This window comes from Pipistrellus kuhlii, unplaced genomic scaffold (genome assembly GCF_014108245.1).
Source record: "Pipistrellus kuhlii isolate mPipKuh1 unplaced genomic scaffold, mPipKuh1.p scaffold_m20_p_5, whole genome shotgun sequence".
In the NCBI taxonomy this organism is placed as follows: Eukaryota; Metazoa; Chordata; class Mammalia; order Chiroptera; family Vespertilionidae; genus Pipistrellus; species Pipistrellus kuhlii.
Genome location: NW_023425551.1, coordinates 33,972,477 through 33,994,683, shown reverse-complemented (window position 1 = coordinate 33,994,683; position 22,207 = coordinate 33,972,477). Strand labels below are relative to the sequence as shown.

The 22,207-nt window shown below is 35.0% G+C and overlaps 1 protein-coding gene across 1 annotated transcript in view; it reads left to right on the top strand.

The window, feature by feature from the left end:
- The window catches only part of LIN28B (lin-28 homolog B), a 67,865-nt gene that overhangs the window by 16,144 nt on the left and 29,514 nt on the right, over positions 1 to 22,207 (top strand). The window lies entirely within an intron of this gene.

Genomic DNA, 22,207 nt, shown 5'->3' with positions numbered 1-22,207 from the left:
TTCCATAGTAACTCTAAGGACAGTTGGATTTGCGTGTTTGCCCCTTTCACTGCTTCTTCCCCCATGCCATTGAAGAAATTTGAATGGTGAGGAATTTACGCCCTTTGGCTCAGGTTGCAGACCCACTTGATCAAGCCTGAGAAGCTGGGGTCAGAACTATTCATCGCTTATCTTTTTCTTGGGCCACTTGTAAACCCTGCCTTTCTGCTCTAAAAAAAAAAATCTCTTTATATTATACTTATAATAAAGCCTGGACTATAAAAAAAAAAGGGGGGGGGCCCGCGCTGAACTATTAAAAAAAAAAAAGTTGACACTTGATTGGACTCCACATGGGTTGAATTCACAATTTTTAGTTTTTCATTGCATTGCAGCTTGTTTGATGTATACAACTTGATTTAAATACGTGTTATTTCATAAGACATTATAACAGCATCCTGTTGGTAATGGAAATACCTTCGGTTGCGATTTTACACCTTCAAGATGTCGTGATTTACTTTTAAGTAAATTGAATCAGTCTATTTGAATCAGCTCTATAAAAAAGCCCCAAAGTATTCTGTTTTGACGTGGTTAATTTCCAACATTTATGCTGACACTTAAAACTTGTCTGAATCAATTATACCACGAGTTTATGAGCTGTATCAATGTGGTGTAAAGAGTTTAAATACAAACCCAGGTTTAAACAAACACAAAACACTTTGTTCTTATCTCAGCATCTTTTAAAAGTATACAGCTCTTGTCCGGGACCTCAGGACCACCCATCACCCTGGACATTGGATACTCCTATTTATTCAAGGAGCTTGTGAAGTATCTGTGCTGCCCGTGGGGGATGGTGTGTGTATCTGTGTAGGAAATCACAGTCAGGTGATTTTTATCCCAACAAAAGCAGCAACCCTGTCTATAAACGGAATTATGTTCCAGTAAGATTTTCTAGTTCTAAAACCTAACTTCAGTGACATACTTATTTATTGTAAGCCTTGGTTGCAGTTTTCACATTTTTGATGCTTTCAGAAGGCTAAAGTGGACCCCCCTTAAGATTAACCCCAATCCATTACAGCTTTTGGCTTGCAGGCCCCACCCATTGGCCTTGGATAGCTAATACCAAGCTTTTGTTTCTTCCCCTAGAAAGGAAAGGAAAAGATAGAAAACTGTTCTTTCTCTTTTATTGTGTAAGTCATGTGACTTCCCTTTTAGTTACAGATAGTGCTGAAGTGAATCTCAAAATGAATAAGCTATCAAACTTTTATGTTTATATGGAATAGTTATTGAATTCGGACTCATAATTAATGCTTTTTATGCATTAAAATAATTTGGTTTGAAACACTACCTTATTTTACATCTAGACTGCTGTTTTTTTAAGAAACAAAAAAAAATGTTATTAAATAGATTTTTTTTTACAGAATAGATATTTTAAATAATACAGAGATATTTTTACCTACATCGTGTTACTTTCTTTGTGTACTTATTTTTCTATCAGTTATCTTTTAGCATCGTCTGAGGTTTCTGAACCATAGCTTGCTTCAGAACTCAGTGTAAATAAAGTAGTGGTGGTAGTTAGGATGATTTTAGAAAGGGAAAATTCCTTATATGGAAAAAAAAATGTTTATAGGACTATTCAAATGTAGAAGGAATTAGTTGAAAAAAGATATATATTTTTTGCTCTTTGTGTCATCTCTCTAATAATAAGCAGTGTTTGCTATCAGACAAATATTTCATAATGAAGTTAGATAACATGAGGATAAATAATATCTAGTCCTAATATGTGAAATAAACATATTATAATTTATTATTAAATATTTAATCTTTAAAATTATAATAATGTTCTCTTTAGCTATTTTTCCAAACATTTAAATTCTATTTTTAAACAGTATAGCTGTCCACATTTAATAAGTAAAATATTTAAAACAATGGTAGTATGTTATTATTTTTTTTCCTTTGGAGCACACATTTTCATACAAATAAATACTTTTAAAGGACTTATAAGAAGAATACTATTTTTAAATCTTGTATGCATTTTTATTTAATAAAATGTTCCAGACTATTGTGATATAAAAAAAGCATTGTTTCTTACATTTTCTTTGTCTTAGAGATCTTAAAGGGCAATGATTTTAACCCTATGATTTTGCTATCAATCCAAGATGACTTGGTTAATTTGATTTGTAAATATGAAAAATTTGTTGAGATATATAGAAAATTCCTTAAGTTTCTATTCATACTAGTGGGTTATCAGCTTTTCAATAACCAGGATCTGGTCATGAAGCCTATAATGTGCTGTTCCATGCTTTCATTGACACTAAAATTTATAGTAAGTGATTTATTTATTTCGCATGCGCTTTGCAGTTGAACATTTCAACTTCCGTTTAATTGATTAACTTAAATATTTATTGATATTTTGTTTAATGTTTATATTGTCACTAAAATTTTGCTTTGGGGAAAGAATTTTAGGATGCTAAATCTTTGAAATATCGATACATAATATTCCATTTACCATTTTGATAGCAAGGTATTCATAAAGCATCAACAATTTATTATTAAGTATTGTATTTGAACCTAGTACTTACCATATGGTTGAAATCATCCATTTAATATCTCAGTGTCATTACAAAACATGAACCTGATGTTTAAAAATTGGAACCAGTTATTTTTTTTTAATGTACCACATTTTTTTCTCTCCCCCTAACAAAATTTGATATTGAAAAGTGAAAAGTTGAGTGTTTTTCACTTTATAAGTTTTTTATTCCTGCAGAAGTTTTTTAAACTTGTGTAGATAAAGGTAGTTTTTAAAATGAATTTATATGACAGTAAGTGTCTTCATGTTTAGTCAAGAGTACAAGCCTCATTTGTGGAAGTATCACCATTTGGGATATTGTTATTTGTTTTCATGTTGTTTATTGTAAATATGTGATTTGTTTTCTGGATTTTCTTCTGAAATAAAGTTTATAATAGGAAGTACATTTTCAAACAATTGAAATATATGAAGGGCCAAGTAAATATGGACATTTGTTTATTTAGTTTAGAGTTGGGTATTTATTTTTTTAAAGATATGATGACATTAAAAAAATTTAATGAATAATGTTTGGAAAATTGTCTCATTAGGTACTGACCACTTTTTCATTCATTCTGCCTTTACTTTTAAAAATATCTGCTCACTATTAAACTCTTAATATCCCTGAAGACAACCAGAATTCCCTATGAGATTCAATGTTCAACATATATTTAATTACCCAAATTTACAAAATTCAAATAATTTTTAGGAGAATCTCAGAAGACAAGAGATATTGTAAGTTATATTTTAATAGAATTCACTATTTCTATTTTTCAATTTTTAACTGTAAATTGAAAAAATAAATTATCAATGTCATTAAAGCATTAAGCTGACCCCAAATTATTCCCTGCCCTAACATTATCATTTGATCTGCCAACAGGAATTATTACTGCCCTAAGTGGTCTCTCTCTTTTAGTCTCTTTCTCCCCTTCTTTCCCCTCCCCCACTGCCATTCAGGAAGGAAGCCAGAGGCCCTACCTCTAGAGATAAGAGGAAAAAGCAATCATTCAGCAGAAAGTATCTGTCTTTAACAAAAGTATCATCCCTTGGAGAAGAGTGTCGTTAAGAAGAAATTAATATATGTGAAGATACCAGAGTTTTTCAAATTTACTCTTAATTAATTTAGAATTTGGTTTTTGTATAGCTGAATATTGTTGTCGTTAAAAAAAAAAAAAAGAGGTCTATTTTGTTTAGGTGTTAGAAAAGTCAAATACAGTCCTTTACTTTTCTCTCTTTACTTAGCTTTGGTGAAGTCTTTTCTACTGTTTGTAAAGGCCCTTGCCAGTGATTTTCCTAATATTGAAGGACAGAGTATTCTGCACGAAAGCAATGGACAGTTGGGCAATTTTAACACTTCTAAACACTTACTGGTATTTGCAATATTTACCTAAATTTCCAAAGAAAGTACCTATGAAATGTTTTACTCTACATCATTCGTCATCTCTATAAAGATAATGTTTGTGCCTGGCTGGTGTGCTCAGTGGTTGAGCATCAACCTGTGAACCAGAAGGTCACTGTTCCATTCCTGGTCAGGGCACATGCCTGGGTTTCGGGCTCTATCCCCAGTGGGGGATGTGCAGGAGGCAGCTGATCAATGATTCTCTCTCATCATTGATGTTTCTATCTGTCTCCCTCTCCCTTCCTCCCTGAAATCAATTAAAAAAAAAATATATATATATATATATTTTAATATTTTATTGATAATTTTACAGAGAGGAAGGGAGAGAGACAGAGAGCCAGAAATGTCTATGAGAGAGAAACATCGACCAGCTGCCTCCTGCACACCCCCTACCGGGGATGTGCCCACAACGAAGGTACATGCCCCCGACAGGAATCGAACCCGGGACCTTTCAGTCCGCAGACCGACGCTCTACCGCTGAGCCAAACCGGTTTCTGCTTAGGGACCGGTTTGGCTCAGTGGATAGAGCGTCGGATTCGATTCCGGTCAAGGCCATGTACTTTGGTTGCGGGCACACCTCCAGTGGGGGGTGGTGTGCAAGAGGATCGATGATTCTTTCTCATCGATGTTTCTAACTCTCTGACCCCAATTCCTCTCTGTGTAAAAAAATATTTTAAAAAAATAATGTTTGTGTGTCTAGTATTATTTTGTGTAGAGTCTTTTAAAACTACAAACTGACTCTTAAAGTAGACTAACAATGAAAATGGTATTGATAGGTCTAAAAATGTTTTAATAATTTACTTCCTAAGAGAGATTGTCATGAAATCTTTTTTTGTTTGGTTTCAGGATGAGTAAGGAAATGCAGATTCAGTGGGGGCAAACACTGTAAACTGAAGGGTCCAAGTTTCTTCTCTTGTGCTATAGGGATTTCTGCTGGCATTTCCTCTTCCTCCAGGGCAATAATCCCTTTACTGAGCTCCACATGCATTTATTCAAGTCTCTTATACTGGTTGACCCTAGTTTAAAAAACTGGGGCAGAATGGTTATGGAATTTTACAGTTTTTTTAAAGAGGATTTTAGAAGTCATAATTAAAATCTGAAAAATAATGAAGTGAATATTACATAATTCTTATGTTTTATGGAATGAACCAAATATATATATATTTAAATTTTATTATTTAAGTTAAGGGCAAATATAAAAATGTAATAGCAAATATACTGAAGGGAATATAGAATTGGTAAATGTAAGTAATCTTTTGATAGAACAGCTTTAAAAATCAAGTTAGAATACAACCATATATTCCTTCCTATTGGTCCAATCCCTCACCAGATCAAGGACCATTTATATTTGTTTTGTTTTAGCGGCTTGCTAATGCTAGGCTGTTACTATTATCTTTCCCTGGAGAGAGACCCCCAGTTTGCCACCTTTGGTCCTGTTTTCCTCCCCATCCTTCAAAGACCCTGGTGTAAACTCTCCTCTACCTAGGCTCTGGTTATGCAAAGATAGTATTCTGTCTTTTTCTTAAGTTCACTCTTTTTCTATTTAAGTTTTTTGTTTTTTTTTTACATTTTTTTTTTATTGATTTCAGAGGAAAGGAGAGGAAGAGTGAGAGAGAAACATTAATAATGACAGAGAATTATTGATTGGCTGCCTCCTGCACGCCGAGCCTGCAACCTGATCTTGTGCTCTTGACTGGAATTGAACCTGGGATCCTTTAGTCCACAGGCTGATGTTCTTATCACTGAGCCAAACCACCTAGCCAAACCGGGGCTTAAATTCACTTTTGAAAATCCTTGCCCTCTTTCATAATCTAGCCCCAAATTCAGGTCCTTCTTTCCCAAAAGCCTTTCCTCATCATTCTAGCTAGAAATTGCTTACTTCCTTCTTATAACTCCACAACTCTTTCTAAGTGCATCACTTGTCATCTGTTATTTTTTCTTATTTGTCCTACTAAATTGTAAATTCTAAGTGGAATTTACCAAATTTTGTATTTCCTACAATATATAGATGCAGGCTTTTCATATATTTCTACCTAAAAATTCTTATTTTTAATCTTTACCTGAAGATATATTTTTTGTTGTTTTGTTTTGCTTGAGAGAGAAAGAGAGAGAGAGAGAGAGAGAGAGAGAGAGAGAGAGAGAGAGAGAGAGCGAAATTGGTTGCCTCTTGCACATTACCTGATTTGGGGATTGAACCCCCAACCTATATATATATGCCCTCACTGGTAATGGAACCCGTAACCTTTTGATGTACAGGTCAAAGCTTAAACAACTGAGCCACCGGGCCAGGGCATCTACTCAAGACATTTTTTTAACCATGATAAAAGTATAACACATTAGGAACATTTTCCCCTCTCTGCCATAGAATTAAAAAATATGGATTATAGGGAACTAGCTGGACTTAAGTTGTTCAAGAGAGCATATGTGAATTCTTGTTTAAAAAAAAACCCTAGTGTTCAACTTATATTCAGTTTCCTTTTAAATTTACACTAACATCTTCATTATTAATTGAGTTATATATGATGAACTGCATTTGTGTGCCTACAACATTTTCAGGCTTCTGCCTTTTGTGTTGCTAGCAGAAAGGGCAGTGGCTTCTATACTATGTTTATTACCAGTTTAAGTGCTAAGCCCAAGGTGTCTGCAGTTTATTGGAGGGGAAGGACTTATTGTCTAATTTTCTTTTTAAGCTCAGAGAACAGTGACATGAATGTTCAATAAACGTTTTTAAATGGCAATATCATTAAGGATATCAGTATGAGATGGTGGTAAATGTAAATGATGGAGACCGTGGATTGAGATCACCTAGGTTTGAATCCAGCTCCACTGCTTACTAGCCGTTTGAATTTTGCCACATTCCTTAGATAGCAATACTAATTATTTAAGGTTGTGAGGATTTGAGTTAATGTATTTTTAGTGTCTAACCTCATGCTTGAAAAGGGAATAAAGGGTGTCCTTGCTGTCACCTTTCTGCTTTTTGGTTCTTTATTTTTTAAAAAAATGTAGACGTGCCACAGTTACTGTGATGCAGAGAAGGATATGCAGTCTAAGAATGACAGGGCCAAGACTTAGCCGATAAATGGGACCCATCACACAACATGAAACTTAATGGAGAAAAAGATAGCTATCTGCATCTTAGTTAGCAACAAAGGTCAAGAGCATAATGGGTAGGATGGGGGTAGTCTTTCTGGATATCTACTTGTGTGAAAAAAGTCTAAGGCAGTGGTCGGCAAACTCAGTAGTCAACAGAGCCAAATATCAACAGTCCAACGATTGAAATTTCTTTTGAGAGCCAAATTTTTAAACTTAAACTCCTTCTAACGCCACTTCTTCAAAGCAGACTTGCACAGGCCATGGTATTTTGTGGAAGAGCCTAATATATGAGGTACAGAAATGAGCAAACAAAATGAATGAAAATACCTGCCCTCAATCACCAGCTCCCACTCCCCTTGTCTCTTTTATATCTTTTGTCTCCTCTGAAAAAATTGGGAACATAGACTAAGATTAACAATATTCAGTGTAAGAGACAGCATCTTTAATTTTTTATGCTCACCCAAGAGGTATCTATTGATATTAGAGAGGGAGGAAGAGAGAAACATGGATCAATCATTGCCTCCCATAAGTGTTCTGACTGGGGATCAAATCTGCAAACTTCTGTTGTAGGAGACAATGCTCTAACCAAATGACCCACCAAGCCATGGCTGCACTCTATTTAAATGTTCCTTTCTCAGTAGTGATGGATTCATTATCTGCTTGTCCACATGTTTATTAGTTCTCACCCATGTATCTCCTTTATTCACTGAGATTCCCTTTCTGCACTCAAACTGAATTTTCTATCCTGTCCACTTACATTGTTGGCCATCCTACTCATTCATTCAACACAAGGATTTGGGGCTGTTACTAATTTTATTCTTATCAAATATTAAAAAGTATGCCTATTGTTACCATTTTCTGCTATATTTCTGCTATACATTTTCTCTTGTCTCCTGGGCGCTTGGCCCATTCTTAATATAATGCTAAGCAAAACTAAGGTTGGAAACCACAATAGATTCTGAAACATCTTATTTTAACTAGCAAAAAGGTAACATCACAAAATATGTAGGATGTGTCCTTTAATACTAGAAAGTCACGTTAGCCTTTGTTTCCTTTGTGCTGTTATTTCCCATCTTTTCTAAAACACTGCTATTTTTAAATCTTTCACTCATTTTTCTCCTCTCACCACTTTGTGTGTGTATGGTTTTCTCCTCTTTCTCAATTTCCACCCCCACTCCCTCTTCCTGGTGTAAAGAGCTTCTGTAGGAAATTGATAATGGGTGCCTTTCTGCTTCAAAGTCTTTAACACATGGAGCTGGCTGTTAAGAGAAATTGACCAGGTTCCTGTGATCCTGTCAGTTTCTCTGATTAATCAATTTTCCTTTACTGGAGAAGCTGCTTTTAACAAAAGAAAAGTAGCTGGAAATTTCAATCATTTGCCCATTGCTGCCTAGCTTTTATTTGTTCTTCCGTTCCTATCACTTTATCTTTTTTATTATAAACTTTTAATTCTTGGCTTTCAGTTATCTTATTTGTACTGGAGAGTAATGAGCCAATTTCATGAATTTATATCTCCATGATTTCAGCTAATTCTAATACTTGTGCAATTTAATTTATAAAGCTGCTTCCTATTCAGAAGACAAGGACTACAGATTAAAATGAGGGCATTTTATTTCCTCATGCTTGTTGACTTTCCTATAAAAACCAAAGCAAAGCAATTCCAAAGCCCTTAGAAGGAAATCATGCCATTGTAGAACCTAATGCAACGAGAGCCAGAAAAACCAGGGAGATTTACTATATTGCCCTTTTTATAGAGATATTTCTTTAGACATGTCATGTACTGTTATGCTTAGATACAGAGTTAAAGGAATTTATCTTTAGGTCATAGACAAGTTTGAGCAGCCAAGTTAGCCTCAAATAGGTTATAAGATCTGATGAAAAATTTACAAAATGGCCAAAATGTATTTGGAATATCCCTTAGGCATTACATAAAGGTGTTTGCACATAGTGACATTAGATGTAGACATGATAATCAAAGTTAATTTGAGCCTTAGGCTCAGTGGTAAGATTGAATGATGGCTAATGCTCTTACGCATGTTTTGCAAAAGGTACCTATATGGTATATTAGTAAGTGTTCCCAGCAAGGAAAAAAAAGTCCATTTTTCAATAAGTTTGGGAAATTCTTGGTTATACAAAATTCAGTATGTTTCTTCATTTAGTATTATATATGACTTCCCAATGCGTTGTTTACGATATATGCTATCAGACTTCACGATTGGGATATATAGTATGTAGTATTTTCCGTAAAGAATTGACTCATGGGGCATGGTTCCATGGGGGTAAGAACTGAAGTTCTTAGCTGATGGTCAGGAATCTATGTAATAATCAACATTAACATCTTTACTCTTTAGCTAGTAATTTATTATTAAGTTAAAAGAAATTGAAGGTCTTTAAAATGTAATTTAAGCATTTTTAGTGGTATATTTTTATTTTACTAGGGATATAAGTAATATTCAAGACATCCAGAAAAGCAGGGAGTAGAGTTCATCATATAAAAATAGTCTAACAGATGAACTTAAAATCAACCATTCATATGGACATCTTAAAAGAAGAGTGGAGACTGCTCAGGATTGGTAAATGGTGGTGGTGGTGGTGGTGGTGGTGGTATAGAGAAGCTGAAATTGGGCCATCGTAGTTTCTGTCAGGTGATAAAAATTAAGGGGCAAATGTATACGCACTTATAATAGAAAAAACAACATGTAAATCATTGCATGAATGTAATATGAACTGTAAAAGTATATGCTGAAACTAAGGTTGATTTTAGATAATAGAAGCTTTTTAGATATGTTTTAAAATAAATAAAAAATATAAATATATAGTGTATACATATAATACCTATATAAATAAATGCCATCAAGAACACACCTGAATCAAACAAAATTGGATTTACTAACTTGTGACATATCCTGTGGAACCTTGAGGGTCTCAGTGAGATGGTGTTAAAGGGATTTATAGGATTTGGGCTTATGTTAGGTGACTTAATGGTAGTTCAAGGAAGCAGGGGTTTGCCCTGGATTGGATACTCTCAATTAGCAGGAGTAATTCTGTGATTGGGTGTCTTAATAACTCTTGTCTAGAAGGCAGAAAGAACACAGTGGTGCCCAACCTGGAATTGGTAAGGAAACCAACATATTAGCCAGAAAAGGGGAGTGTCTGACCATTTTTTGGTTTGAAAAATGTTCTTGTTTTTTTTTTGACTCTGTTCAGATAAAGTCACAGAGTGGCCTTGTCTGATACTGATATTCTCTGAAATGGTTTACATTCAAAATAAAGTGTTATGAGCACCCTTGCATAGCTCTGAGTGCCAGGCCAAGCCAGCTCCAACAGCATAGGGCTCACTGGGAGTGATAGGCCAGTCTCTGACTGCAACCACTGCTTTTATCTTCCTTAACACTGACGGGGAAGAAGTTCAGCAAAGAGTTGGTGGCAGAAACACATGCTGGGTGTCCTTAGGAAGTGTGGTTGGGATACAGGAAGGAGAGTATTTAAGGGAGGTAGAAAACTAAGTAGAGACCAGATGGTGAATGGTTTTAAGTGATCAACTCTGAATATAGTTCAGGTAGATTCTTGAACCAGGCTATGGTAGGCTGAAATTAGTGTTTGTGGGCAATGCCCCTGCCTTTTAAAATTATTAAAATCTAAAACTAATTTTAGTGAACATTACCTTACTATAACTCAAAATAACTAATTATTTTTCTCAAAGTATTTATCCATATGCTTTTTTACATTATTATGTTATACTCTGAACTACAAAAACTTTTTGCTTAATTGTGCCATCATACACTTTGTTCTGTTTTTACTTTGTTGGAAGAGGATCATCTGATATTTGCCTATCAATTCTCTCAGAAAGGAAAAGGCAGTAACATAAAAGGGGAAATTTGGGGAAGGAAGAATTAACAAGCCTCTAACATTGATAAGTTGGTATAAAGGAAAAGAAGAATGAAAAAAGCTGAACCCTTGACTTTGATAAAATTGAACTATATCTATGTACGTAGTTTCTCAGTTGGACAATATTATTGTACAGTATTAACAAAAGTATGTCATAACCACTACTACTATTTCTACAAGATATTCTAAAAGTTGTAAAATATACCTGATAAGATGTTTTCATTTTGAAGGCTTTCATTGAAAGCTTTGATAGTTAGTGACAATGATAAAAAATGATGATGAGGGTAGAATTTACTAGTGGTAAGAAGCTCATAACCATATTGATCATACTCAGTTTATAATCTGCATGTAGCTGAGTTCATATCCCGTAAAAATTAGTAAAGGCTGACACTTCCAGGTTTAAGATGCCTACTATCCCATTACGGTTGGTGGTACTCATCGGAAAAAGCACTAGCTTTTCATCCTTAATTTATTACCATGTGCCTTTTTGATAGGGTTGTCTTCTTTAGTTGCCTTTAAAAAAAAACAACCTGTATGATTTATATATGATAATAAAATGAGAGAAACTTTCCATTATTAGAGAAGACTGATCATTGAAAGATTTTTTTAAACCTTTTATACTATAAAATTTTAGTGCTTTTGTTATTCACCTAATTTATCATCTACAGAATAGTTTTAGGTACAATATATAGTGCAAATCAAACCATAGTATAAGAGAATATTAAAATTAACATGCCTAATTTCTGGCCCATAATTTTAAGTGCTAAGTGTTACAAAACTTCATGAAGAAAGGGCTAGAAATGGTTGAAGTTCATTGCAATAGATTTTTATCTCATATAATTAAAGTCTTGAGACTACATTTCATTCATAAAGCATAAAGTTCAATTAAAAGAGAGTTGTAAAATTCATTAATATTTTATCATTTTATTTAGAATTTTCAATGTTAAACTTTAATAGAGAACATATTTAACAATAAATATACCCCCAAATAATTCAGGATTAGATGATTTACTTCATCTAATTTTACTCTTAGTATAGTAGTTTAATATATTAGTTCACCTATAGGCAATAATAATCAAGTTATTATTTGTGATTTAAAAATTTTTGACCTTCAATATTTGTATTTAACTGCTTTTTTCTCTCTAAATTTGTCAGTTGTATCAACTGACAAACTGCATGTCTAAAAAATTAATTTCTTCTTGCCTGTACATTTCCTCTTAGAATCCAATATCATCAATCACTCACTGATGTTGACACCTAAAGTCAATTTTATATTTGAATTACCTATCTACACTAATAAAAGAGTAGGATGTACCTTCAGGACGCCCACCAGCCAATCAGGAGTGAGTATGCAAACTAACCCAACAAAGATGGTGGGTTAATTTGCATATGCAGGCACTGAGCAGCTGGGGGGGCTCAGAAAGGTGGCTTCAGCCTGAGGGAAGGTGGTGCCAGCAGACAGGGCAAGGAAGGCCCATCTTGCACGAATCTTCGTGCATCAGGCCTCTAGTTATTTATAAAAGTAAAGATGCCTGTTTGTTTTATGAGCGAAATCATTTATTCCAAAAATATTTAACTCCATAGAGTACAGTTTACATATTGGAGTCCTATACATGTAAGTAAAGTGAGTAACTTTTGTATAGATTAAACGTGTATGCATTTGCAGAAGAGAATAAACTTGAATTTTTTTTAACATTTTGCATACCATGGATCTTTTTTTCTATTATCTGTATTTCTATGATTAATTAGACTTAAATAGCTTGTAGAAACTTGTTAGGCAAAAATGCAAAGAAAATTATGTACAACACACAAAGGAAAGTGTTACTATTTTTGGAGTATAAAGAAGTCTTGTGAATTAGTTAAAAAAAAAAAAAAAAGCAAGCATTCTTGTAGAAAATAGACAAAGGGCAGGAATGTAAAGTTCACAAAAGTGCAAATATAGAAATTAAAGAAATCTAACTTTAAAACGGCACTTAACAGATGAACGTTTGGCAAAGTTAAGGTTATCATTTTAACAATACCTGATGTTGGTGAAGTTGCAGAGAAATGGACAGTCTCCTATACCTTCTCCAGAGGTGAGTTCTGATAGAAGTTTCTACAGTGTAATTTGGCAGTGATTTTAAGGCCTGTAAATAAGATTTTTGTCATAACATTTTTTATTATAATAAAGAATTGAAAAAAAGTAAATGTCATTATGAGGTTATTAAGTTATGGACATCCATGTAATGTAAGAGACTGTGTAGCCAATTTTTAAAAGAAAACGATGTTTTCAAACTTAGATGTCAAGCTATATTTAGAAATGGCTTTGGTTTCTTTAGAAGTACTCTGAGAGGGGAGGGCAGAGCAAAACTCCATTCTGCTTCAAGCAGAGCAGCTTTCTCTTTACAGGAGATACTGCGAAACAATGTATAATGAAACCAATTTTACCATACGCTAATTGGTATAAACAAGAATTAAATTCCTATTTATTTATTTCTGGTCAGGAAAACATCACCAAACATCTAAATAGAGACCCAAAACACTTTTAAAAATGCATTGAAATAAATGTGAGCTATGCCCACCTTTAAAAAGGACAAGTAATGCCGAAACCGGTTTGGCTCAATGGATAGAGCGTCGGCTTGGGGACTGAAGGGACCCAGGTTCGATTCCGGTCAAGGGCATGTACCTTGGTTGCGGGCACATCCCCAGTGGGGGGTGTGCAAGAGGCAGCTGATCGATGACTCTCTCTCATCGATGTTTCTAGCTCTCTATCTCTCTCCCTTTCTCTCTGTACAAAATCAATAAAATATTAAAAAAAAAAAAAAAAAAAAAAGGACAAGTAAAAACAAGTAAGGTGATTATTTTCCAACCTGCTTATTCCAGTTTAGGGTTATGGGTGGCCCAAGCCTATCTTGGCAGCTCAGTGCACAAGGTGGGACCCAACTCTGCAGGAGATGCCCTTCCATCGCAGGGCACACTTGCTCAGATTAGAACAGTGTAGACACACCAGTTCCCCTTACATGCCCAGCCTTGGGACGTGGGAGGAAACCAGCACACCTGGAGAACACCCATGCAGACCTGGGGAGAACGTGCAGACAGACAGTGGCTCCGGCCAGGAAACAGTTTTATTATTTCTTCTCACCGATATTATTATGAAACAACACTGTTCAAGGACCTGCTGTGTTTGTCTTTTATACAGAAGTTTCATATACGTTTGACTGGAAGAGGGGGACGAGATGGGTAAAAACACATCCTTAAGAGTGTTCAGTACAATGGGAAGATATTTATTTGTGTTATCTTGCTGAATGAAAAAAATAGTGGAGTATAAAAAAAACATTAGTACATCTCAGTAGTAGGATCTTAGTGTTTAAATAGATGTTTTTAGAAAGTTCCATCTACATCTGTCTCTATGCATATGAGAAATAAAAAGTTTAGCCCTAACTGCTTTGGCTCAGTGGATAGAGTGTCAGCCTGTGGACTGAAAGGTCCCAGGTATGATTTCAGTCAAGGGCATGTACCTTGATTGCAGACACATCCCCAGTGGGAGGTGTGCAGGAGGCAGCTGATCAATGTTTCTCTCTCATTGATGTTACAATTAATTGTAGCTCTCTTTCCTCTCCCTTCCTATCTGTAAAAAAAAATAAATAAATAAAATAAAATATATATTTTAAAAATAAAAAGTTTAGGGGTAATAGTGGAAAATGGTTTAAAAATGATAACAGTATAATGGGATTTCATGTGGTTTTTACCCTCTTTTTTAAAAAAAATATTTTTATTGATTTCAGAGAGGAAGGGAGAGGGGGAGAGAGACAGAAACATCAGTGATGAGAGAGAATCATTGATTGGCTGCCTCCTGCACGCCTCCCCACTGGGGATGGAGCCCACAGCCCAGGCATGTGCCCTAGATCAGAATAAAACACGGGACCCTTCAGTCTTCAGGCTGACGCTCCAACCACTGAGCAAAACTGGCCAGGGCCTCCTTTGTTGTTGTTGTTTTTTTAATCTTTATTTTAAAAAAATAAATAGGTACTATTTGTGACAAGGGAGGAAAGCAATAGCAGTTACTTATAAATACTTTAAAAATGTTATCACGTTTACATACAAAATGACCTTTTAATATTTTATAGACTTTACTACATGCCAGGTACTGTTCTAAGCGCTTGGCATATATTAACTCACCTATTTCTAATAACATCCCTGTAAGGTTAGTATTACAGTTGACCCTTGAACAACATAGGTTTGAACTGTGTGGATCTGTTTTTTTCAATAAATACTGATACATATTTTCCTTATGATTTTGTTAATATTTTCTCTAGCCTACTTTATTTTAACAATAGAATAAAATATTCATATAACATACAAAATACGTTTTAAAATACGTTTTAATAAGATATTTATATTTTCAGTAAGGCTTCCAGGTCAACAGTAGTTAAGTTTGGGGGGAGTTAAAATTTAGATGTGGATTTTTGAATATGCGGGGGTCGGCCCTCTTAATCCCCAAATTGTTCAAGGGTCAACTGTATTATATACAAAGAGCTTAAGTAATATGACCACGGTCACGTGGCTGATTCAAACTACCTTGATACATTGCCTCTTGTTTAAAAAAAAAAAAAAAAAATCCATCTCCTTGAACCCCAATTCATATTACTAATTCCCTCAAATTTCAGAAATAGTTTACAGATGGTAGTTGTGAAAACATATAAGTTGTTGACATGGATGAATATGTTTTATATTTTGTTTGTATTCTTAGTTTTTTATCTAATTCTGCTAGGTAGAAGTCTTCACCTGCTGCTGCTGTTGCTTATCCATTGCCACTGTCATATGCTGATAGGAAAGAGGCTCCCCTAAGTCAATCAGATACCCATTCTTATTAAAACATTGCAGAAGCCTGTTGGTGATAGCCCTGGTCTGAGTTACTATGTTAGTTTTTAAGCAAGATGAGCACCACACTTACTGGGATATGCAGTGTCTCCATGCAGTGCCCTGGAACACATAGGATAAATCATTTGCCCTTGGAACGTAGAGAAATCATGGTTTCTTTATTCTTGAAGATGGCATGTCTTTCTTTTGTAGTTAACTTTTTTGTTAATCTTTCCCTGAAGATATTTTTCCATCAATTTTTTTTTTTTTTTAGAGTGGAAAAGAGGAGGGGAGAGAGAGAGAGACATCAATGTGAGAGAGATACATTGATTGGTTGCCTCCTGCCCCGACGAGGGCTGGGAATCAAGCCAGCAACCTAGGTATGTGCCCTTTACCACAATTGAACCCAGGACCCTTCATATCCAAGGAAGATGCTCTATCCACTGAGCCAAACCAAGTAGGGAGAGATGGCATTTCTTTGGGTATTATTTCCTGATCTAGATATCCTACTGTCAATAAGATTTATGCTTGACTTATGGTAGTAACAGATCTTGAGAATATGAGTCCCATATTCTCTCTTTTTAAAAATAATGCTGTTTTAAAAATATTTTATTGATTGATTTTAGAGAGAGTGAGGAAGAGGGGGAGAGAGAAACAGCAGTTTGTTGTTCTACTTATTTATGCATTTATGGGCTGCTCCTTACATGTGCCCTGAGGGGAGAACGAACCTGCAACTTTGAAGTATGGGGACAATTCTCTAACCAACCGAGCTACCTGGCCAGGGCCTCCCATAGTCTCTTATCCATGACTGTGGGCTTCTCAGAGCTAGGTGAAAAAGCTGGGAGAGGTGTGAGTGCATTTTAGACACCAGTTATCCCTATGTATATACTTCTTTCAACAGAAGATAATAACTAATTTCCAAAATATTGTTTAGGGTTGGTGAGTGTCATAAAAAAAAAATTTTGTCGGGATCCTAAGGGGACAGGAGGGGCATGTGTATGACAAAGCAAAGCAAGCGTTATTAACAAGGGTAATGAAGTGTGCTGAATGAATGGGAAGAGAAGACAGGAGAAAATAAGTGTTGGGGACTGTGCTAATGAAAATAGCATAGATATTAAAACTATTACAAAAGATGATGAGCTGGTTAAGGAAATGCTATGACATCCCTATGAATGAAATGAGCCTCTTCCAAGTTTTTCTTGATATTAAAAATCCATATCCCTTTCTGAAAGTTATATTTCTTAGCAGGTATTTAAATATTAGAGAAAGAGGAGAAGAGATAAAATGCATAGCACAATCTTAAATGAATAAAGCCCTGGCTTAATATTAGCTCTTTTTCTTTTTGTCTGGTTATTTGGAACAACTGTAATAATGTAAACATTGTAATGTGGCGTACCCGAGGTATTGCCTTACATGTAACCAATGATTTATCCAATGAAAGACTTAGCGCAGAGTTGTGGAACTTATTTCATGCCTGGGAAGATCCCGTGGTTTTGTGACCTTCTGTGATCACTGGAGCAGGCTCGGCACTTGAAGAGATAGATCTTCTGAATTTTTAGGAGAGTTTGTTCATTCTTTGCCCAACCTTGCACCAGCCATCAAGATTTTCCTCCCATGGCATACAATATCCTGCTCTCTGATACATAGATTGGAAGATGAAGGTGGTCAGGTGGTCATGCCATTAATAAAAACATTTCAAAATAATATGATTCATAGTTATTACCTATGTTAAGTCTCTTGCTTTAGTAGACTGAACAATATATACAGTGTGATCTGTTTTCAAACCTCCTTTGCAAAGTACCCCTCAGATCTTTAGGGCATAACTCCAAGACTGCGCTGTCCAAAATGGTAGTCACTAGCCTGTGTGACTGTTTAAACGTAAATTAATAAAATATTTGGTTCTCCTGTTGCACTAACAGTATTTCAGGTGCTCAGTAGCCACATGTGGCCTGTTAGTAGCTACCATCTCAGACAGCACAAAGACAGAACATTTCTGTCATTGCATCACATTCTGTTGGTGATCATTCAAGTTAATCAGTAATAGAGGTTTCCTGTGTTAAACTGTAAAATACTATAAAGTTGAGCTTGTGGGAAACAATATTTTGTAGGAACTGAGAAAAAAAAGAACATTAACTTTGAAGATGGGAAACGTGATTTTGTCCCAACTTTGCCATTTTCTAGTTATAAGACTTTGGGCATTTAATTTTTCGTAGTTAATTTGGGATTTAATTTCTTCATCTCTAAATTGTAGGTTTAAAAAATTTAGGCATCTATTGTTATTATAGTTAACTTTGGGTCTTTTTATTCCCTTAGATGCAACAATTATAAAGGACTTTTAGTTTTGAGTGAAAGAGGTAATCCAAAGAGAAAGAGAATGTGTTGAAGCTGATAGGAGAACCCTGCCTTTACTCACAGTTATTTTAACACGGATCAGTTAGCTGTAGGAACCACTAAACAAACCACTGCCCATGAGTATGTTTTATGGATGCAATGTAATCTCTGTTTGAGGATGTTAACTGTAAATTTTTAAGATTTCTTTTCCCAACATTGTTTTATTTCCCCCAGGCTTTTTTTGTTTGCTTCTTTTGCTTCCGTCCTTTCACATTGAAATGTCTGGTGATGATTAGCTGTCCATTTTTAAGACTGACCAGGCCATTTTGTTACGTGACAGTTTTTACAAATGCTTTGATGTCACATGCATGGATTGCCATCCAGTATAATTTTCCTTCCTCCCACTCACCAACCTTAATGCTTAAATATTTTAGGCTTTTGTTATGGCCACAACTCAGTTCTAGATTCCTATTTCTGTAACACTCAGGTCAATCTAGGTTAGGTTTTGCTAACAGTTTCAAGTTTTCCGTGGCTACACAATGGAAGTTCTGTCTCCCTCACACTACATGTGTGGTCTGAAGAGCCTTCTGCTCATGACCTCACTTCAGGACTCAGTCTGACTGAAGCTACATCATGCAACATATAATACTTCCACGGTTGCTGAGAAGGGGAGGAGAATAAGGCAGATTGTGCACCAGCTCTTAACACTTCTACCCTAAAGCACCCCAAGCCACTTCCACACACATTTCATGACCAAAGCAAGTCATATGTTCACGCCTAATTTAAAATACAGCAGTGAAATATTGCTTGCCATTTGCCCTGAACAGAGTAACTAGAATATTTATAATAGCTGTAATGGCTACCATAAGAAGTATTCCACTTATGCACATTTGGTAATTTCTTTTTTAATTTTATTTATTTATTTATTTATTTTTAAAATATATTTTATTGATTTTGTACAGAGAGGAATTGAGAGGGACAGAGAGTTAGAAACATCGATGAGAGAGAGTCATCGACCAGCTGTCTCTTGCACACACACCCCCTACTGGGGATATGCCCGCAGCTAAGGTACATGCCCTTGACTGGAATTGAACCCGGGACCCTTCAGTCCCCAAGCCGACGCTCTATCCATTGAGCCAAACCAGTCTCAGCTCTTTTTTTAATTTTAATTTAATTTATTTTATTGATTTTTCAAGAAAGGGAGGAGTGGGAGACAGAAACAGAGAGAGATCAATATGTTGCCTCTTGTATGCACCCCCACCAGGGTTCAAACTAGCAACAGACTGGGTCTGTGCCCTGACCTGGAATCAAACCTGAAACCATTCGATGTAGAGGATGATGCTCCAACCAGCTGAGCCACACAGTGCCTATAATTTCATTATGCTCTTGCTATCTTAATGAATTTCACACTATATGTGTCTTCCAAGAGTGAGATGTCTAAGCTCCCTTCCAGCTTCGACTTCTCCAGCTTTATGATTTAAGAACTGCTCCTCACCCTTGACAACTTGTTGAAAATTACTATGTTCAATAAATGTAGTGAAAATAAAGACATTAATAGGGGAGCTGTTTTCCTCAGTAGCAGTTTCTTTAAAAAAAGAAAGATACTGATTCAGAATCTTGAAAGAATTTTAGGTCATTTTTATTGCGGTGAGTTGCTGACAACATTTAACAATCACTTGTACCTTGAGTTATAAATGTACAATTTCAAGCTCTAAGATGACCAAATTATTCAGCTGACTTAGTGTTCTTTCTTGGTTGAAAATAAAAGCTTATTATTTTTATTTTAAAGTTTTTAAATCATATTACTTTATGATATCATTTAAAAAATATGTTAGGACCTTTATGTTAGATAAAATTTTATTTATATTTTATTTTAATTCTATTTATAAAATTTTAGTTCAAAGTTTTATGTTCAAACTTTTAAAAATGTTACTACTGACATTTCATAAGCCTAGTGACATTGTAGTGCCACGTTGCTAAATCAAAAAGACTTTCCCGTGTCAATACTTGTTTTTTCCTCATAATAAATTTAGTAGGTTATTTTAAATGATATAATTTTCTTTTCCAAACCTCTAAGTAAGTCAGTTTACACTAAAAATAAATTAATAGCCTCATTTTCATTCTATATTTGAAAATGACATTGTCTCTTGAAAGCAACCATATCAACACTTTGCTGAATTTTATTATTTGAAGCTCATGTATGTTTCAACATATAATTTAAAGAACTATTCTTTCATAATATGAATAATATACAGAGCTTAGTGAAGTATAAAGAGATGGGAGTGTAGATTTGGAAGGCCCAATCTAAGTAATCGATTATAAGTTTTGATACCTGTCAAAAATTGTAATAATGGTAAGTGAAATAAAATAAAAATGGTGATAGTGCCTATGAACACTAGAAATGAGTAAATAAATAAGTGATGGAATTTTACTGCAGAAACAAAACATATGAACAACCTGTGTCCATTCTCTTAATTGCAATAGTTGACCTATACTCCGCTTTGTCTGATTTGATAATCTGAGTGAGGAGTAAGGAAGGGGATGAAAGCAAAAGAACTCTATAATTCGTGAGGGAAAGCTTAGGGGAAATGAGAAGATTGGGTGTTGTTAAAAAAAAAAAAAAGCTTTAAAAACTATCATTGTTTTTATTTTAAAGGGCAGTTGTGTTTTTTTGTTTTGTTTTGTCTTGTTTTTCTAATTTCTACATCGCATCAGACAGCAGAAAAGTTGCTGCCAGTTGCACACTTCCCCTGGAAGGATTTCGCAGTGTCAGGTGACCTAAAACCAGTTAAAAAACCCTGTTTTCACGTATCGTATTCCTTTCACAATGAATACACTCCTTTTGGTTGAACTTGGAAGTATTGTTTCTATTTGTTCCATATAATCACTTGGTTATTTGTAATTATTGAGCTGTCTTTTGACTTGCGAGGGGTAGAGATTTTCTGGTTCAGTGTTTCCCTAAGTGCGCTAGTCATCTGTACTTATAAAACAAGGGCTCTGGCATCAATTATGTCAGGAAATTGCTATGTTAAACACAGATAAGATTCTTATTTCGGTGTCGGGGAGAGGGGAGAGCATCTCAGAAACTATCGTACGATGACTAAAGAGAAACAACATGTTGTACAGTGTTCCACAAACTTATTGACCACCAGATCCCTTCTTCATGGAGTCTGTTTTGAAACCACTGTTCATCAGAATGCATGTGGGGAAACTCAACTCAAACTTAAATTTTCAGATACATAGAAAAGAGATAAAATGACTCATTCACACCTGCACACTTGGACCAATGTCTTCTACCATATTTCGTTTTGCACCTTGTTGCCCCTAAATTCAGGGGGGGGGAAATTCTTTTAAGGCTACATGAGATTCCAAATTAGATCTGTAAAATATACAGAAAGGGGGTTGAAGAAATAAACTAGTGATTTTCAAACTTTTTTTTAAAGTATATTTTGAATTGGCACATTTACTTTGACAAATAGAGTAAAATCCGAAGAGCCAGTTCACATTTGTAGCCAAGGTTACACGTTTGTAATCAGAAAATGCCCCCCCCCACCACCAAAAAGAAAATCATCTTTCTTGCTATAAAAATGTATTTTCTTTCAAATTATAAAAAGTTCACACAGTATAATCATGTGTATTATCTAAAAGTTTCCCCACTTACCCAGAAAAGGACTGGAAAATGACTTTGTTGTTCCAGATTCCATCTCTACATATATAAACGTGCAACTTTCAAAGTCTTCTTGACATATTTGGTATTATGGTAAACACACTCTTCTTTAATCTTAATTTTTTAAATCAACAACATTACATGTTTATCTTCCTACATTAATACATGCAGATCTTCTTTAAATGGCTCAATGACATTACATTCTATAGCTCTACTACAATTTATTTAATCAATTTACCAGTGATGGACATTAGGGTAGTTATTTTCTTACCAGACAGTGCTGAGGTAAATTTTGAAATAGGTTTTTGTTTTTGTTGTTGTTGTTGTTGTTTGTTTTTGTTTGTTTGTGTGTGTGTGTGTGTGTGTGTGTGTGTTTTAACCTTTGTGTGAGTATGTCTGTAGGAGAGTCCTTGAAATGGAATCGTTGGGTCAAAGAATATACACCTTT